General features: G+C 60.9%; 1 protein-coding gene across 1 annotated transcript in view; it reads right to left on the reverse strand.

The window, feature by feature from the left end:
* Positions 1 to 17,261, reverse strand: part of LOC125433459 (cadherin-22-like) — an 81,924-nt gene extending 64,663 nt beyond the window's left edge. The window contains exon 1 of the mRNA XM_048497967.1: positions 16,759 to 17,261. The gene's annotated coding sequence lies outside the window, so the exon portion shown is untranslated. The remainder of the gene's footprint in view (positions 1 to 16,758) is intronic.
* Positions 17,262 to 19,692: the final 2,431 nt, after the last annotated feature.

Below are 19,692 nucleotides of genomic sequence, written 5' to 3' on the forward strand. Positions count from 1 at the left end.
GCCCAAAATGACCTACCCCATTGGCCCCTCGTCCACTTTGTCCTCACAGCAACCCTCTGAGGTAGGCATGACTGGCCCGTGGTCACCCAGCCAGCCTCCACAGCAGATGTGGGGAAGAAGAAGAAGAAGAGTTTGGATTTATATCCCCCCTTTCTCTCCTGCAGGAGACTCAAAGGGGCTGACAATCTCCTTGCCCTTCCCCCCTCACAACAAACACCCTGTGAGGTGGGTGGGGCTGAGAGAGCTCCGAGAAGCTGTGACTAGCCCAAGGTCACCCAGCTGGCGTGTGTGGGAGTGCCCAGGCTAATCTGAATTCCCCAGATAAGCCTCCACAGCTCAGGCGGCAGAGCTGGGAATCAAACCCGGTTCCTCCAGATTAGATACACGAGCTCTTAACCTCCTACGCCACTGGGAAAGCAAACAAGGCTTCACATGGAACACAACTGAGAGGCCCACCTGCTCTTTTTGGACCCCTACCCTGTCCCGCCGGGTGAAGCCAGGGTCAAGGCAGGGCCGCAGAGAGGACTGCCTCGGTCTTCCTCACACACCGCTGCTGGCTCTCCCCCCACCCCTGCCATTCGTTGCATGAAGCTTCCCCCCTTCATCAACCCACGTGACGCAGAGACGACAACCGAGCATCCCCAGGTGGGCGTGAGCAGCCAGAAAGTGGCCACCAGAGGCTCCAGGAAACAACCAACTTGAGGCCGTGGAGCCAGTGGCCACCAGGCACTGCAGCCCACGTATTCCCCAGCCTTCAAGGGGTTGGCCAAATCATTGGGCTTGGCTGTGGAGAAGGGAAGAGCCAGAATGGAAAACTGGTGGTCCCAAGAACCCCAAGAACCTTCTTGGGTGGTCCCAAGAAGCCCTATTGAAGGTCCAGGGGTCTGCAACCTGCGGCTCTCCAGATGTTCATGAACTACAATTCCCATCAGCCCCTGTCAGCATGGCCAACTGGGAGGGGAGGTCGCAGACCCCTGGATTCTAGCCCAGCATCCTGTCCCACACAGGGAGCAACAAGTTCCTCTGGAGGGCCGAACAGGGCAGACGTCTTTCCTTAATACAAATCAAAGATACAAACCAGTGGTCCATCTAGTAGTCCACCATCCCATCCCATCCCATGCAGTGGCCAGCCACTTCCCCTGGAAGGCCAACGACAGGAGGAGAACACTCACGCCACAGCCGACGGCGGGTAACACCAACATGGACACAGGAGACCAGACCGAGCCCTGTCAGAGGAGGCTGCGAGTCTTCCCTGCACTGAGAGGGGCCCCGATCCTCCCGCTGCCCTCCTCTGCAGTCATTAGGAGAGACCAGCCATGACTGCTCCATGCAGCTCTAACAGGCACAAATCAAAATGCTGAAGACTTTCCAAGTGTTGCAAAACAGCAGCACTTCAATTGCCAAGAGTCTGTTGCACAGAAGAAAAGGTGGAGGCTTGCGTAGGCTTCAGGCAGAGAGAAGCAGCCTAGAAGTCGGGTGCAACAGGCAAGAGAGACGCAACTCCGAGGGGCTCCCAGCCTCCCCCCCCCCACCCTGTGCTCCCTCCCTGGAGCTCTCGTGCTTCTTTCCCAAAGCGGAGCCAGCCAGCCCCACTACACTGGAATGGGGGAGATCCCTCTTCTGCCTGCAGAGAGTGCCCCTTTCCTGGAAAACAGTTGCCTCCAGACAGAAACTCCCCACAGCACAGCAGTCTTCCCATGACACACACACCCCTCCCCTGGTAGCCATTTGGCTTCGGTGTCCACTGCTGGTTCTTGAAGTCCCCAAAGTCCCCACAGGTTCCACAAGGACCGATGATGCCGTTCTGGACCTGCTGCATTTGCTCCGGTTCCAGGTGAGGACCTTCCCTTGAGGTCAGTGAGGAGAACGTGGGTGTTCTCCGTGGCGCCTGCTTTCCCCAGCACCAGCTCCCCTCCCTTCAGCAGGGGCTGCTGCTGACCCCTCCCCTCCCCCGCATGGCCGACACAGAGGATCTCACCCCTGCCGAGCCAAGGCTTTGCTGGGGCGGAACCAACGCGGCCTTTGGAGCAGACTGGGCAGTGGGCAGGGGTCCTCCTCTCCTGAGGCCGGCTGCCCACGCTGAAGGGCAGTCTTGGCCCCATTCCTGGCCTGCCCACCCTCTTCCAATCGCTTGCAGCTGCAGCCTTGAGGAATGCCACCTCCCTCCCCCCCACACACACACACAGAGCTCAGTCTGGACCACCTGGGGGGGGGGGTGTCAAAGGGACCCTGGCTGTCCCCCTGGCCCACGCCCAAGAGCCGGTTGAGGAGCTACAGCAACTGTCAGGGAAGCGGGCGAATGAAGGCAATTAGTCCCTGGAATGCCAATTGCAGCCTAATCTTTCACACTTAAGAAAATTGTTCCAATGATTTTCTTATTTTCAGGGGAACTCATTAAATAAGAATTAGAAAACAGAGAGAGGAGTCAATCTCCACTGACTTCCTGCCCCCAGACCCCGTCCATGCCCAGCCGGGCAGCCAGCCCCTGGAGCCCCCTCCCAAAAGCAAGGGGGTGCCAGCAGGGCAGAGCAGGGGGCTCCGGAAGCCTGGCTCCTTTTTGGTGTCCCTGGAGTGCAGGGCCTGGGCCCCAGCTCTGAAGCATTTGTGGTGCCAGCACAGAAAGATCTGGAAGCAGGAGTGCCTCTGAGCATGTGGAGTTGCTTCCCTTCAGCATCAAGATACCGTGGAAGGTGGCTCAACGGACCACTGCCACTTGATTGGGCCGAGTGCTCTGCCAGCAGGGAGTGATGGGAATTGTAGTCCATGAACATCTGAAGTGCCAGAGCTGGACCCCTCTGAACTAGCTGGTCTCTGAGGGATGCAGAACACTGGGCCAGGCAGAACAGGGGGATGAGCCAGAAGGCTCTTCGAAGGGTCTCATGAGGAAGCAAAGGGTAGGTGTACATGGGAAGTTCTCACAATGGAGAGATGTCGGGAGTGGTGTCCCCCAAGGATCCGTTTTGGGACCAGTGCTCTTTGACCTATTCATAAATGACCTGGAAGTAGGGGTGGGTAGCGTGGTGGCCAAGTTTGCAGATGATACCAAATTATGTAGGGTGGTGAGAACCACAAAGGATTGCGAAGAGCTCCAAGCGGACCTTGATAAATTAGGTGAGTGGGCTCAGAAATGGCAAATGCAGTTCAATGTAGCAAAATGTAAAGTGATGCACATAGGGGCAAAAAATCCAAACTTCACATACATGCTACAGGGGTCAGTGCTATCAGTCACAGACCAGGAAAGGGATTTGGGTGTCTTAGTGGATAGTTCCTTGGGAATGTCAACTCAATGCATGGCAGCTGTGAAAAAGGCAAACTCTATGCTGGGGATCATTAGGAAAGGAGTTGGAATTACAAAACCAGTAAGGATCGCCACTTGGGAGAGTAATTCTCAGGTTCGAAGTTCTGGTCACCGTGATCTCCAAAAAAGGATATTGAAGAGATAGAAAAAGTGCAGAGAAGGGGCAACTAGGATGATTGAGGGACTGGAGCACCTTCCCTAAGGGAGGAGAGGCTGCAGCGCTTTGGGACTTCTTTTTTTTTTTTTTAGTTTGGAGAGTAGACGCCTGAGGGGGGACAGGGACTGAAGTCTATAAAGGCGCATGGGGTAGAAAATGCTATTAGAGTAGAACAAATTTTCTCTCTTTCTGGCCACTAGAATCTAGGGGCTTTCTACTGAAAAAAAAATGCTGGGGGGAAGAATTAGGACAAATAAAAGGAAACACTTCTTCACGCAACGTGTGATTGGTGTTTGGAATATCCTGCCCCAGGAGGTGGTGATGGCCACTAACCTGGATAGCTTTAAAAAGGGCTTGGACAGATTTATGGAGGAGAAGTCGATCTATGGCTACCAATCTTGATCCTCCTTGATCTCAGATTGCAAATGCCTTAGCAGACCAGGTGCTCAGGAGCAGCAGCCGCAGAAGGCCATTGCTTTCGCATCCTGCAGGTGAGCTCCCAAAGGCACCTGGTGGGCCACTGCGAGTAGCAGAGGGCTGGACTAGATGGGCTCTGGTCTGATCCAGCTGGCTCTTTCTTATGTTCTTAAGTGTTTCAAGGGGGTCAAAGACCAGGATGGTTCTGTGTCAAGGTGAGGCTGCCCTTCCCAGAGGCAGGTATTTCTCCCTCCTGGTCAGGGCTGACGCTGAGCCCCAGAAGTAGGACAGAGTGCATTCTGCCAGTCACAAAGGGCACAAAGAGCAGAGTGCATTCTGCCAGTCACAGAGGGCATGAAAAACCCACACCTAGAGGGCTGGGATGGACCCTCACCGAAGACACCGCAGGGCACGGCCAGGCCAGACAATCCTGTTCCCTAACTCCGCACGGCCAGAAACGCTTTCCAGTTGTTGGGGTCTCTGGGGTGGCAGCGCAGGGACCTGATTTGTGAGGCCCAGCTGATGAGTACAAGGCACGGCTTCTGGAGCTTCCCGCACGCCCCCCCCCTCGCACCCCCCGCCCCCCGCTTTGCAGAGGCTCAGCACACTCCTCCTTCCCGCCAGCCAGAGGCGTCCGGCTTGCTCGCGATGCAAGAAAAGAGGCTTTTAGCGTCCTGTCTAGTAGAATCAAATTTTTATATCCTTTCACAGCCAATAAATCCAGCTGGGAAGGAAAAGGCAGAAGGGGCGTAAAAGGCCTCATAAACGCTGGCGGTGGCAGAGCGGAGGTGCCCGCAAACACGCGGCTCCATCCGCGGCGCAGATCCCAGATAATGCAGGCAATCGCTTGCTTGGCGCTCCAGTATCATTTTCCCAGCGTGGTCCCTGCTGTCGCCGTGTGATGGTTTCACCCCATTAGCCTTGCTTAAGAAAGTGATCCCCGGCCCACGCCTGTTATTGCCCACATAAATCAGGTGGCTCTGAATACGGAGCACCTTTAAACAAACAGCTGATGGAAGTGAAGTCCCAGCATCATTATTAATAGCTTTTCATTTCTGTGTCCACTGTGGTGTGACAGCCGCTCCCAGCAGGAGGCCCCCCTTCCCGGCCCAGGTCCCCGGAGTCCTCCCGTCAGAATGAATGACCGAACCTCCTCGTTAATTGCACCGCCCGCTCCGCCAGCCGAATACTAATATTAACTAGCAAGAGGAGAAGGGGGCTCGGAGAAGGAGCCCAGGGACCGTTTGAAGTGGGGCGTGCTGGCCCCCGCCTGCCCTCACTTGCCCCGGCCTCCAAACAGGCAGCGGCAGTAGGAAGCACCCCTGCCCTGTTGCGGGGGACGCCATTCAGGGCCCCAAGCCCCGCTACACCGCAGCAGCACACACCCCCTTCCTGCAGGGAACCAGGTGTCAGCATCCTTGCCCGGACAAGGGGATAGGGCAGCTCCCCCCACCCTACTCACACACACACAGGTGAGCAAAGTGAGGAAGAGCCGTCTGGCAGAATTGGGCCCCTCCCGGGCCTTTACCTGACCGGATCTAATTTATTTTTTCCAGCAAGCCCGAGGCAGAGAGGCACCGTCCCCTCTTCCCTCTCCGGTAATTAGCTGCCTCTCCTGGGACCCGCCAGCAGCGGGTGCTCCACGACCCAGAATAGCTGAGAGCTGCTCAACAAGACAGGCCCGCCGAGCAGCAGGAAAGGGGGCCGAGCAGAAGGGCGCAGGAAGGCCCACGGTCCGAGGAACGGGTGCCAGAACCAGGAGTGGGGGTCGGAGCCTGTCCTCTTGCTGCATAACCACATGGGAGGGAGCAGTGGGCAAAGCCCCCCGCCCAACCCAAAACACAGGCCATTTCTGAGTCCCTCCGTGCAAGGCAGTGCTGACCCCCCCCCCCCGGCAGTGCCATGCATCGGCTGGGCAAACGCTTGTCTGGGACTGAGCAGGGGCTGGACTAGAAAGCCCGGATGGCCCCTTGCAGCTCTCCCAGGTCTTCCATCAACCCCCCTCCCCTCCCCTTACATTCTACTGTGGAAAGTCTTCCCTTCAAAGAGTTGTAATTGTTTTTAGGGGAGGAGGTGATTTGGGAGGCAACGGACTCACTGGGGGTGCCGGAGGACCCCAGAGGACAGTGGCCTTAGGAGAGCTGACTCTTCTCCGGGGCGTGAAGGGCACAGCCGCCCCCACGCAGGCCCACGTCCCCTCGGCAGGAGCTCCCCCAGCACACGGCCAGCCACAGGCCTCCCTTCCCCCAGGACTGGCTATGGGGGGGGGGAGATCTGGCTGGTGCGCTTCACAAAGCAGAGAGGCCTTGAGCCTTTTGTGCCCGGGCTCTTCTGCTCTCCATCAATGCAGCTCCAGCGAGACACGGCGAAGCAGGAGTCGGGAAAGCAGGCTGGGAACAAAAGGAGCGTGCGAGGGGAGGGAGGGACGTGCCGTGGCGACATGGTGGGGAGCCCAGGCACAAACAGGCAGGCAGGCAGAGAGACACTGAAGTGGGCGGGCGGGCGGGCGGGTGGCGCGTGGGTGTCCTCCAGGTGCAGGCCTGAGTAGCAGGCAAGCGGGCAGGGATGCCAGCCTCCACCCACTGCCAGCTTCTCCCGTTAGACCAGTCCAGAGGCCATAAAGGAAGCCCCACCCAGAACGAAGCAGCCCCTCCAGGTACGGCTGGGGGGCAGCCCCACGCCCACTGCAGCGCTGGCCCCAAAAAGCTGCACCCCACCCCATTCCCAAGACCCCTGCAGGGTTTCTTCTTCTCCCTGAAAAGCAGCCCAGCCCCACTTCCTCCAGCCCCCCCCCCACACACACCCTTCCTCACCACAGGTAATGCAGGCTACAGACCCCCCCCCCCCCCCCTTTGCTCTCAAGTGCCTCTGCTTCCCCCCCCCACCAAGGCTCCCTGTTTCCTGCCTCTTTCACAAGGGAGCCACGGGCATTCCTGGGGGGCAAAGCCCCCCCTCCTCGGAACAACAAGCCCCCCCCCCAGCTCCTGCCCACCCTCTGCTGGGGACAGAAGTACGGCTGAGGAAGGGGGAGCAAAATGGGGCAAGAGGTCCATCCCCCCCCCCCACCTGGGTCCGAGGAGCCCACGGCCCCTCCGAGTTCTGCAAGCACAGCGTGGTCCGGAGCAGAGGGGCAAGCACGGGCAGCCTTGCCACAAAACCTGGCAGTTTTGTAATGCAAACAACACACACACACACACACACACACACACACACACAGAGCACCAGTGACAAAACAGGAGATTTGCAAGAGTCCCCACCAAACCTGCGTGGCCGGGCTCCTCCGTGGCAAAACTCAGAGCGACCCCTTTACTCTGAACCCTGTGGAAACGGAGGGGCCTCCAACCCCACCCGGCTTTGTCCCCGTCAACCCTCCTCACTGGAAACGGAGAAGTATGAAAGAGGACCCTGCAAGGAACCGCTGCTGCCGCCTCCTCGGCAACCACAGCGGCCACCGGGCGGCATTTCTCCAGGGGCGCATCCCAACCCAATGCTCAGCGGTGCAGAATATGCCCCACAAAACAAGCGCACGCAGGACTGTAGTTGCCCAAGCGGACCGGAATAGAATTCAAGGTGACCTTTACTGCTTTGAACCAGGCCGGACTCAGCAGGATGGAAACGGCGCGAACCCTTGAGAGCCACACACGAGGAAAGGGGCAGCCACCTGCACCAAGTCTGGGGTAAGAGAGGTTTCAATCTCAGCACCGAATATCAGTTGTTTTGGCAGCGCTCTGACTGAACAGGGGTCCCTTCCCCACCCAGCAGAACCGGCAAGCCTGGCGCAAATATGCCCAGGCAAGGACCAGAACGCCCCCTCAGCCCTACTGCCACTTGGAGGCATCCCACGATGGCGCTCCCAAGGTAGTGATCGTAAGAGAAGGAAGTGCTGGCGGCTGGAGCAGGCAGAGCTGGCGAGGCTCCGTCCCTCCCTGCACACACCTAGGGATCAGGGGATGCGTCTGAGTTGCAACAGGCAACTCCCCTGGGGGCCAGATTCCTCTCCTCTCCTCTCCTCGCCATGCAAATGTGCTCAATCCAGGTCTCCCCCCAAAGAACGAAAAGCAGAGAAACGTGAGGGGGGGGGGCAATATTCTGCCCAGGACTTCTCAACAGCAAACTGTCTCTTTTCAAAGCATAAATAAGAAGGAATGTTTGGGGGGCTTTTAAGCTCAACTGGATTGAAATGGGTTGGAGAAGAGGAAGAGGAGTTTGGATTTATACCCCCCCCCTCCCTGCCCTGCTTTTCTCTGCTGTAAGGAGACTCAAGAGGGACTGACAAACTCCTTTTCCCTTCATAAGAACATAAGAACGAGCCAGCTGGATCAGACCAGAGTCCATCTAGTCCAGCTCTCTGCTACTCGCAGTGGCCCACCAGGTGCCTTGGGGAGCTCACAGGCAGGAGGTGAAAGCAATGGCCTCTCCCAGTGAACACTTCCTCTCCCAATGGACACTTGTAAGGTGCGGGGGGGGGGGGGGCTGAGAGAGCTCTAAACAAATTGTGATTGGCCCAAGGGCACCCAGCAGGAACGTAGGAGTGGGGAAACAAATCTGGTTCCCCAGGTAAGACTCTGCCACTCAGGTGAAGGAGCAGGGAGTCAAACCCAGTTCTCCAGATTAAAGTCCACCTGCTTGTATTAACCTTTACAAGGAAGGAGAAGGAAGCCGTGCCCACACGTGGCAGCCACGCAAGCCCCTCCTCAGCCGAGGACACGCTCCAAAGACAAATGGCTCTCTCCCGCCTCGATTCTCACCTCTGCCCCCATGTCAGGGAAGCCTCGGCATCCGGAGACCTGGTGCTCACTGCCACGGCTGATTCCGGGCAGCAGAAGTGGGGCTCCCCCACAGGAAGCCATCCCCCAGACCCCCACAGGAGCCCATGGCTGATTCTTTGACACGGGGATATCGGACTCAGCAGTTGAGGGGCCCAGATATGACATAGATGGGGCCTGGTCAGGTCCAATCAGTCACATTGGATGCTCAGTATCCTTGTCCCTGTCAATCACAGGGTAGCCAGTCTTGTAGTTCTCCAGGCTGTGCTTCAGTGGACTACAGTTCCCATCACCCCCTGCCAGCATCATGCTGGCAGGGGATAATGGGAACTGTAGTCCATAACATCTGGAGGGCTGCGAGTTTGACATCTGTGCTGTAAATAATGAGTCTGATACCCATGCTTTAAAGAAAAGTCAAAGCCCCCCCTCAGTGGTGTGGGAGGGGGTGGCCACTGTGGGGGGGTGGGCGAGGAGAAATGGCAGCCGTGGAAAGGTCCAGCCCCCACAGCTTCTCTGCCTGCAGCCTTTCCCAAAAGATGGCCGGAAGGAAGGCAGACACATAGGATCCAGCCCTGCCTGGCACAGCGGGACGGCAGCCACGCCAGCTCCTCCCCAGCCCACACAGCTGACCCTCTTGGCTCAGAGACTCCCCGGCAGGAATCTGCACACGCCCAGAAACAGACCTCCCCAGCACTGGGACCAGCAGAAAACCTCCGTCCCAACTTGAACCTCAGAAAAAAGCTCAGCCTCTACTTGGGCGCAGCACCAGGGACCCACCAGGGCCTGCTGTGACGGGCACTCACCTCCCCAGTGTGGACTGAAGGCAGCCAGACTCCTCCCACCCACCTTGGCATCAGGCCTTCAGCATTCAGAGGTGCTGATGGGGGCGGGAGGCTCAGTCACAGGGGGGCGGCGGGTAAGACTCCACACAGGCACACAGGACAGGCACACAGTCCCAGAACAGCAACAGCAATAGCCCCCCCACCACACACACAGCAGGCACCCCTGGAGCCCACCCCGCCCCAACCCCCTGGCTCAGCACCAAAGCACCTGCTCCAAAAAGGGCACCCTCCCCCGACAAGAGAGGCCAGCTGACCAGGCCCACTGCCTCAGAAGGCCAGGCTGCCCTCCCCACAAAGACTGGGGGGCCCAGCCTCAACTGTGGGTCCCCAACTGCGGAGGGCAGCAAAGGCTGAAACTTTCTCTGCATCTTACCCTTGGCAAACTCCATGTCAGGCAAGTTGACTTCAAGTGCCAGAATCCAACTGGGGGGGGGGGGACAGCCAGCTCTAGGTGGGGCTTTTAAATTGCACCCACGCCACACACACCCCACCCCACCCCTGACTATGCGAAACTCCTCCTGACACCCCTCCCCTGCTACTCAGAAGTCCCAATTCCAGACTTCCACGCACCCCAGGCCTATCATCCTAACACTCCCACCACACATACACCCGGTCGGGTCGTTGGACCCACAGCCTCGGTGAGAAAGATAGACTTCAAATAAGCTTAATCAAAATAACACAAGGCCACTCCCAAGACAATCTCAGTCCCTGCTGAGAGCCACTTGTCATCCTGGGACTCCCAAACGGATTCCCTAAGTGCGGGCTCCTGGATCCCAGGCTGGCTTCCCCAAGCAGTAGCGTTGCTGCTGCTAAGGCTAAGCAAGGCTAAGCAAGCACCCTCAGGCCATCCAGGGCTCCCCTTCTCCGACCCGCTCCCTTTCCCGGCGACAGCCACATGGAGAAACGAAACCATTGACTTGCAGATCATGTTCCAGCAAACATTCCAGAGTTTGGTGTTCTCTTGAGCACCACAAGGTTCTGAAACAACTTGGGAGAGGGGTTGCCCTCCTCTCCCCATCCAGATTTCTCCCCCCTTGAATCAAGAGTTCCCGGCTTTTCCTGGGCCCTCCAAGCCCCCCAAGAGACCGCAGAGTCCGGCAGACTTTCCTTGCCCACCACGTCCTCCTGCCTGGCCTCACATGCTCCTTCTGGATCTGAGAATACGACACATCCACGTTTCAACAGAGCAAGCCGGGGGCCCTGTAAGCCCGGGGGGGGGGGGGGCGTGCTGCTGCTGCACAAAGACACTCATTTTCACACGAGGAAAATATTATAGAAGACAAAAACTGCTTCCTTCCAGAACAGGACTTGCTCTGCAAAGACGGAAAATTTGGCACATCTGTTTTGCAAAGGCAATCCTGTGTGCACTTAGGCCTACTTAAATTAATGAGCCTAATTAAATGAGTGAATTTCAGGCAACTGTGAATATTCTACACTGTGCCCAGGAGTGCAGCCGGAAACACCAAAATATCCACTTGGAGCTCAACAGAGAGAGAGGATAAAATAGTTGGGGTGAGAGAGGTGGAGGCCGCGGGGGGGGGGGGGGGGGTCCAACTCTGGTTTTTCCCCCAAGAACTTCGTACAATTTTTCCAAAAGAAAACGTAGGGGCACTGAAAAAAGCTCCCAAGAGGTATTTTCTCGTTTAGAATTAGTAAAATGCTCCTGAGGAAAGATTCAGAGTGAGAAAGTCTGAGGCATTGGTGGGATCCAAGAATTTTAGTAACAGGTTCCCATAGTGGTGGGATTCAAACAGTGGCGTAGCGCCAATGGGGCTGGGCAGGGCATGACAGGGGCGTGGCCAGGCATTCCAGGGGCGGGGCATTAATTTCTCTGTTACTGTAAAAAACTCTTACTGTAAAAAAAAGTTCCTAATTTCCAGCTGGTATCTTTCTGTCCATAATTTAAACTTATTATAGCAAGTCCTATCATCTGCTGCCAACAGAAACTACTACTTCCCCTCTAATTGACTGCCTGTCAAATACTTAATACTTTCAAACACTTAATTTTGTTTCTAGAAATCAAAAGGATACTTTCCTTGAACAAGGAACTTTACCATATTACTAAAACATGTTTTTTAAACAGCCCAACTGGGAGAATTATTCCGTTTTCTACCTTCGCTGACCAGCCACATAGGAAACAATAGGACTTGATGATTTTTGGACCTAATGGAATTTCTAACGGAAAAGCGGACCCAAATAGTAACCCCCTCTCGGCACACACAAATAATTAGTAACCCACTCTTGGGAACAGGTGGGAACCTGCTGGATCCCACCTCTGGTCTGAGGGCTTGTTCAGCGGTTCCACTTGAAAAATTGGGAACTTGGGGAAAACACTGACTGGCGAAACCTTGGCTTTTTGAGGGGGGAAACCTTGCCTCAGAAGGCACGTCACTCATTGCCAGTGTATCTGTCATGGGAAAGTCTGAGCGCTTCCCCAGTTTCTCCAGTTGTGGCCATGGAAAGTTTTGGGGAGTCGTGGGAAATATGCCTCTTGCACGGTAGACAAATACAAGACTCTAAAGATTTCAGGGGTGGGCGGGGGTTGCCAACAATTCATATGCTATAAACTGCTTAATGATAATATATTTTCAGAGTTTTCATTATCAGTGTTAAAAAGTTTAATTTAAAATCCAAGCTTGTTGGTAATCCTAAAATATTCTGACTGAGCAAGGCTTTTCCTGTCCAAATGATATACTTAATTTTAGTCCATTGCTGAGTGTGTTTTCTACCTTCAACTTTTACTTTTTCCTGCTGCTCAGGTTGCAAAAGCTAAAGATCCATCCCACGGCAGCCCAGGGAGCAGCAGTCTGACAGTCTTCCGCACGGACTGGGTATACCTGCAGTTTTTTCTTACAGGAAATGGATGATTAAATTCCATAGCTTTGCTGTGGGACTACACCCTAGAGTCAAAGCTGCCAGGAGGGGGGGCCAGGGGACACCAAGCCCCCGTCACAGAGTGGGGGAGTGATTCTTCAAGCCGCTGGCCGGGCTGACCACGCCACGCTTGGCTGGAATGTCCCACAAACAAGAGGCAGAGAGGAGGACGCCTCAAACGCCTTCCCTTCCTCTCTGCAGCAAGATGGCAGCGACCTCAAAGAGGGACAGGCTCCCCAAAGGGAGACACTCCGTGCCCAGGACTTCTCCCCATCCGACCGCACAGGCCAGACTCAGACACATTCCCTGGAGGCATTCTTCATCTTGCTCCGCCCTCCCCCCCCCCCCCCGTGTTTCTCCCTGGAGTTCCTTGGGCAGAGGGGCTCAGACTGGTCAGGCAATCCTGGCCTCCGACTCCTCGGCCTACTCCTCGGCTTCCCACTGGGTCAGCGGCATCTCTGGGGGGGGGGGGTGGCTGGTGTCTTTCAGGGATAGGGAGGCTCCAGCAGCCAAAGGGAGGCCCCAACCTCATGACGGCAGAGGCACCCCCCACCCCCGCCTTCTCCACCCTGAAGGCTTCGCTGAATGGTCAGCAGCAGCAGCCAGGGCAGCTGAAGGAGCAGAGTCCCCCCACGGACCCCAACCCACCCAAAGTCAGCACTAACAACCCATGAGCCCCCCAAGGGAGCAGGGACCTCCCCCGGCTGGAAACAGGGCGCTCCTCTCCAGGCGCCAGCCCTGGACAGCCACTCCCGGGGCCTCCCTTCCGTCCCCGCCTCCAGGACTGGCTCCCCAGCGCCCTGCCCAGCCCCCGCTGCCTGCCAGCTGCACAGCTTCCGACTGAAGGGCTCCCGAGGGATCCCCACAGAGCCTCCGTCCCAGAAGGAGCCGCTCCAGGCAGCTGAGCAGGGGATTTCTCTGGAGAAGATGGCCAGCCTGCCTGCCTGCCTGCCTGCCTGCCTCCCCGGGAGAGTTCTGCAAGGGAGCTGGGCCGCCGGCCATCTCAGTCCCACCCACCCCCTGGCCAAAGTCATGAAAGGACGGAACCAGGGGACGGCTGGATACCAGGGCTCAGGGACGGAGCGAGAGGGAAAAGTGCGTCCTCCGGGTCCGTCTCCCTCCCACTCTGCCACGCCTCTTAATCCAGCTCCCATCCCACCCCCCGGGAACGCCTCATACACACTTCCTCCCCACAAGAAATAACACAACGCTTCTGGTAAAGCATCACGCACCCCCCCCCGTCCCCCTGGAGCTACGCCTCTGCCAGGGCTGCACTGGTCAGCCAAAGAAGGGAACCAAGGACCACACGGAGCTTCTCCAGCTCCACTCCAAACAGCCTCTGCCACGAAGGCCACTTGGGACACTGCGAGGTGGGGTCAGAAGGACCTGTCTCCCGAGCGCCAGCCAGAACCCGTCTGGAAGCTGCCAAGCAGTGCACGGAAGAGCCCCCTCGCCCGGCCGTCACTCCCAGGATCAAAGTCAGAGGCTGCGCTGGAGTGCCAGGGCTCCACTGGGCTGGCCAACGGTCTTCCCCGAATACGCTCCGCCGGCCACGGCACCAAAGAGGGTTCATCGCCACAAGTGGAGACCCAGGTGGAAGGAATGACGCAGCCCCCCTTCCCCCCCCCCCCAGCCCCTGAAAGGGATCCCAGCAGGAGCCACCCCTTCCAAACCAGCTCGCGCTCCCCTGGGCCAAGAGGCTCCAGCGAGAGGGCTGTGCAGAGGACGGCTTCCTGCCCCTCAGCAGCCCAGGACAGCCACAGGCCCGGCAGGGGACACGCCAGAGAGCAGGGCGCTGGTGCTGCAGGGCACACCCAGAGAAGAGCTCAGCCACCAGTAAAATCTGCCCCAGTGAGCCCCCCAAACACCCCCACCCTCGGGCCAAGAGGAGGGCAGGCGCAGACTCACCCACCGGGCAGCAACAGCAGGCACCGGACAGCCTGCCGGTCGGAAGAGGGAGCGGGGCCGCTGCCTGCAATGGAGCTACCTGCAAGGTGACAGCCACACTCCTCTCTCTCACGCACACGTGGCACCTTGACGGCCCCTCCTGGCAGGCAGGAACACCCTTGCACACACACCTCCGTGGCCGCAGGGATGCCACAGAGCCTGCCCCCACCCCCTGTGCACGACGGCAGGCAGAGAAGAGCACACCCCCCCCCGTGACCTCCTGTCCCGTCACCCCTGCAGGGGCTCTCAGGGGGCCAGCGAACACGAGGGGGTGGGGGGTCTGAAGGAACCGTGCCGCGGCCCCCGCAGGTGAGTGTGCCAGACCCCCAGCCTCCGTGTGCACACCCGCACTGGGCAGTCACTCTGCCAAGACACAGGGGCAGAGAACAGGCAAAGCCTCTGCAGCCCCCCAGCCTTTCCCTGCCCCCCCCCAGAAGATCACAATCACAAAACCTAATCAAAAACGAAAGTGGAGCAGATCAGCCTCTGCTTTCAGCTGCATGCAGAGCCATTCCGAGCACCCACGATCCAGAAAGCGCAGACCTGGAGGCCCAACACCCATCGCCCAGCAGCAAGCGTCAGCCTGGCGCCCCCAACTCCCTGGCACAGCTGGACAGGGCTATGGGGAAGGGGCTGCAGCTTGGCTTGAGCGCTAGCAGACACCTCAGCCCCCAGAGGGGCTCTCTGCCACCCGGAGGTTTTGTGGTCAGCCTCCAGGCGAGAGGAACACCATGGACCCCCCACCCACCCCCGACCAACCCCAAGGGGCAGCCCCCTGCCAGGACAAGCCCCCTGGGAGGGGTCTCCATGCACCACCTCCCTTGCCAGGACAGGTCAGGCCCTGCCAGGAAACTGGGCAGGTCTAGAACCATCGTGTTGGAAGAGACCCAAAGGGCCATCAAGCCCACCCAACCACCCCCCACAATGCAGGAATGCCTGGCAGGCCCCAAGCCTCGGCCAGCACCCTCAGGACCCCACCCCACCCCACCCACCCCCGCCCAGTCATGTGGGACGGAGACCCCCAGGGCGTGGCTGCAGGTGAGGCTGCCCCAGGGCTTCTCCAGGCTGCCACAAGGGAGGGGCCCCCAACAGACACTCAAGCAGCAGGCGCACCCCGCGGGGCACACCTGCCCTTCCCCAACTGTTGTGGGGGAAATTCACTCCCTGCAGCAGAAAGGAGCGGGGAACGAAGGCTGCTGCTCTGGGACCCGATTCACCTGCGGGGGGGGGGGAGTGGGGGGGACTCCTGCTCTCTGCTGGGCGCTTTTGGACGTCAGTTTGGCTGCCCCACCGCAGTCTGCCTGGCTAGCCTGGGCAGCCCCCCTCAGGGTGTGGGCAGCTGGCTCTGGTCAGGCTTGCCCCGCTCCTGCCCGGGTGGGGGCCAAGTGCTGCAGGAGAATGCTTGCCAGGCAGCTTGGTGGAGTGGTTAGAGCCCAGGACGAGGAACAGGGAAGCCCAGGCTCCAATCCCCACTGGGCCACTGGAGCTGGCCAGGGAGCCTTGGGCCAGCCACGCGCTCTTAGCCTAGCCTACCTCACAGGGTGGTTGCGGCAAAGATAAAGCGTGGGAGCCCAGCAGACAGACAAGCAGGATAGAAAGGTCTGGACAGAGCAAGGAATGAACACAGGCAGGAACTCCCTCCTGGGCTCGGGGCTTCCTGTCCTCCAGATCCGGTCCAAACTGGCACCCAGAGAGCTCCAAGCACGGGGTGCCCCTCACCTGAGCAGCTGCTGCTGGGCACCAGCCCGTGGCAACGAGGCCAGCCCAGCAGATGGCACGCGAGCAGGGGGCAGGCGGGCGGGCAGGCAGGCGGGGGCCTTCTCTTTCAGTCCTGCTTCAAGCCAGCGTGGTGGGGCTCTGGGGAGCCCTGCGTGTGTCCTGGGGGGTTCCCAGGTCGGGAAGAGAGATGCGTGGGGAAGGACGCTCCCAAAGGTAGAGGGCAAAGGCAGGAGAGATGGAGCCGCCTCTCGTTCTTTCCAACCCAGCCTCAAGACCTCACAACAGTCCAGCGAGGTAGGCTACAGGTAGCAAAAGGTATCCCGTACTTTTCTGCAGGGAGCTGGAGCCGGCTAACCTTCAGCCTCTCCCGGCATTCTGGCCAGCGCCCCACACTCTCTTCCCGGGGGCCAGCCTCGGCCGGGAGCGAACCAGCGAACGGGCACGCCTTCCGAGCCCGCCGGGACGCCACGTGCCCTCGCCCCGGCAGCTCCGGAGGGGTCCTGACGCCCCCACCCCATCCCCCGGCCGGCCGGCCGGCGCAGCAACCCCTTCCGCCCGCCCCTTACCCCAGCGCGCAGACTCCGGGCAGGGAAGCAGGGGGCGCGATCCCGGAGTCCTCGCCCGGCGGCGCCCCCTGCCCGGGCAGCCCCACCCAGGAGAGCCGCGGCGCAAAGTTTGCGAAGCGGGGGCGGCGGCGGCGGCAAGTTGCGCTCCCCGACGGGGCCCGGCGTGGCTTACCTCGCGGAAGCCGGCAGGGAGGCGTCCGGCGACGGTCCGGCGACGGCGCATCTCCCAGCAGCGGCTGGCAGCGGAGCCCCGGAGGCGGCGGGCGGAGCGGGAGCGGGAGCAGGCAGCGAACCCGCGGCGGCAACGGGGCAAAGGCAGCGGCAGCCGGCGATCCGCTCCGCTCCGCCCAGCCCGGCGCAGCGCCGCCCAGCCCAGCCCAGCCCCGCTAGAGCGCGCAGAGCGCACGGCCGGACCCGTCGCCAGCCCGGCCCCGCCGCGCTTCCGCCCTACCTAGGCGGCCCTCGGCGGCGGCGGCGGCGGCAGCCGAAATGGGGAGGCGGCTCAGGGGCGGCGGGGGGGGGGGGGCCCTCCTCGCCTCCCCGGCTCGGCGCCCCCGGAGCTCTCCGCTCACGCACGCCGCCCGACCCTGCCGGTGGCCGCGCCGGACCCGGGCGCAGGGGCGGGCGGCTCTTCGTGGCCCTCTGGTGGCGGCTGCGGCGCTCGGTCCACCGGCCCGCCGGCTTCCTTTCCGGGCTGCAGCTGGAGCGCCGCTCTTCAAGGCCGGCGGAGAGCGGCAGGGCACGGGCGAGGCCAAAGTCCCGGCGAAGGCGCGGCCAGCCGGAGTGGACTCCCCCGTCCGCCGGGCCACGGCCGCCTCAGGCCTGCTGCTGCTGCTGCGCGTGTCTCGCCTGTCTCCTTGAACCCTGGGCGCTGGGGTTGACCTGCCGGCTGGGAGGCACTCTGCACATGCCCAGGGGGGGCCCTCCCGCCACGTGCTCCCGTCTGGAGATATTGCGGGCCAGGTGCCGCGGCCTCTGCGCTGACTCTTCAGAACCCACCAGCCCCCTCCTCCTTCCCACGCTCTGCTTCAGGGGCACTTTAGGGTGTTTGAAATGCACGTGTGAGCGGCCGGCGCGCGTAACATGTGGGACCAGCCGCAATGAAACCGGGATCGGCAAACTCCTAGGAAGAGCCAGATTTGCCGAGCGTAACGTGCGAACCGGCCGGCCGGCCCGGCCAGCCCCCGTCCCCGCCCGTTTGCGTGCCGCGTCCCGGCGGAGGTCACTGTGGATGCCGCGGCCACCTTGTGGCCACCCGGGGGCATCGCTCAAACCGGCGGCGGCCCACGGAAACGCGGAGGCAGAAACTGGCCCGACCCGCCCTCGTAAGGACCCGTCTTGGGCGCGGAGGCGTCGGGGGGTGGCCTTCCGCAGAGGGGCAGAACACTGGGCCACCGGCCCACCCTACGGGGCGGTCGCAGCGCTCCCCAGTGAGCCGCTGACGGGGCAGCCCTACCAGGCAGAGGCCCGGGCGCCAGCACGTTGTGCTCCCGACGGCCGCCACCCCCCCGGGACACGGCAGCCGCCCTCCGGGCCCCAGAGCTCTCCTGCGGCCGGGCTTGCTCCGCCGGCCAGCCAGACCCCCCGGCGGCCTCGGGAAGGGCTGGGCTGGCCTCGCCCTCGTCGTCGCAGGTTCACCAGCCCCGCCCGCTTTCTCTGAGCCGGCCAGGCCAGGCCGGACTCCTCTCGGAAGCCGTGGCGCCCACTCGGGGGGCCGCGTCCGGCGATGCCGTCGGGTCGGGCCGGGCCGGGCCGGCCTGGTGCTCCGTCGGGAGCGGCCGAGGAGGCAGCCAGCCAGGGCGGGGTTCCAGCGGCCCCGACGGGCGAAGCCGGAGCCTAGAGCCCGCCCCGGGAGGGGATGTTATCCGGGCGAGCAGGGCCGGGAAGGCAGAGGGGTGCCAACCCCACCCCCACCCCGTCCGGCCCAGGCCCAGGCCCAGCGGCGCGCTCCTGGCTGGGGGGGCCGAGCCCACACGACCTGCCCCCCCCCCCCCTGCACGGGCACCCCGGCCTGGAGCGGCGTCGCATTCGCGGTGGGAGGAAGAGGCGCAGCGCGGGCCTGGCGGTCTGTCGGGGAAGCCCGTCGAGGCCCGCAGAAGGAGGAGGGGAGCAAGGACGGGGTGGGGGCTGCGCCTCCCCTGCCTGCCCTCCCCTCTCCTGCCGCGCCTGGGTCTCCTCCGCCTGCCCTCTCTGGCCCTCTCTCACACACACACACACCCCGCCCGCAGGATTCCCCCCAGAGTCCCTGCAAGTGGGGAGGGGGCCTTTGGCCCTGCCCCCTCCAGGCTCCCCCACCCCCGCTGTTCTTCCCACGGCTCTGGGGGAGCAGCACCCCTCCCGTCTTCTGACTGAGCTGCTGGGAGGGCCGGCCTGGGGCCTGATGAAGGGAGCTGCCGCTCTGGAAAAGCCCTGCCCTGGAAATCCAGGGTGCAGCTGCGGGACTCGAATCCAGCTCCTCTACTGCAGATCAAGAGGGAGCCCACCCGGGACTACCGGGGGGTGGGGGTGGGGGTGGGGTGGGAGGGCTGGTCCCAGTCCCTGCCCCATGCTGGCCTTCCACAGAAGCTGTCTTCTTGCCTGGGCTTGAAGTGCGGCAAAGGGGACGGGCAGGGGCAATGGGTTCTGCAGCCAGGCAGCTCTTAGCAGACCTGCTGCTTCAGGCTGCTGGTCTGTCAGGTCAGCCTCATCTGCTTGGACAGGCAGGGGCTCTTCAGGGGAAGTCTCTCACATCGCCTGCCTGGCTAGCCAGGGGCTCCTGTGTGCTCCTGAGTGACAGCAGGCCTCATTCCCGGAGTCTCTTCTCCTTCTGCCTCACTGAAATCTGCCTTCCTGGGACAGGGCCCCAGTGAGGCCTCGTCTTGCCTGCGGGAGCGGCAGAACAGGCAGTTCGACTGAGGAGCCCTTCAAGGGCCGGGAGGGCCTTCTCCAGGCTCAATGCAGCCCGTGCCGCCCACCTTTCCTTCCAGACCTCCCACTGCCTTCATTAGCCCTCCCGCAGCCTGTTCCAGTGTGGCTGGAGGCGGCACTGAAGGTGAGGTCTGATGACTTCTTGTGACTTGGGTTCCATGTGACCTTGAATACAGCCAGAAATCACATTCGCCACGTC

This window comes from Sphaerodactylus townsendi, linkage group LG05 (assembly GCF_021028975.2).
Source record: "Sphaerodactylus townsendi isolate TG3544 linkage group LG05, MPM_Stown_v2.3, whole genome shotgun sequence".
Classification (NCBI taxonomy): Eukaryota; Metazoa; Chordata; class Lepidosauria; order Squamata; family Sphaerodactylidae; genus Sphaerodactylus; species Sphaerodactylus townsendi.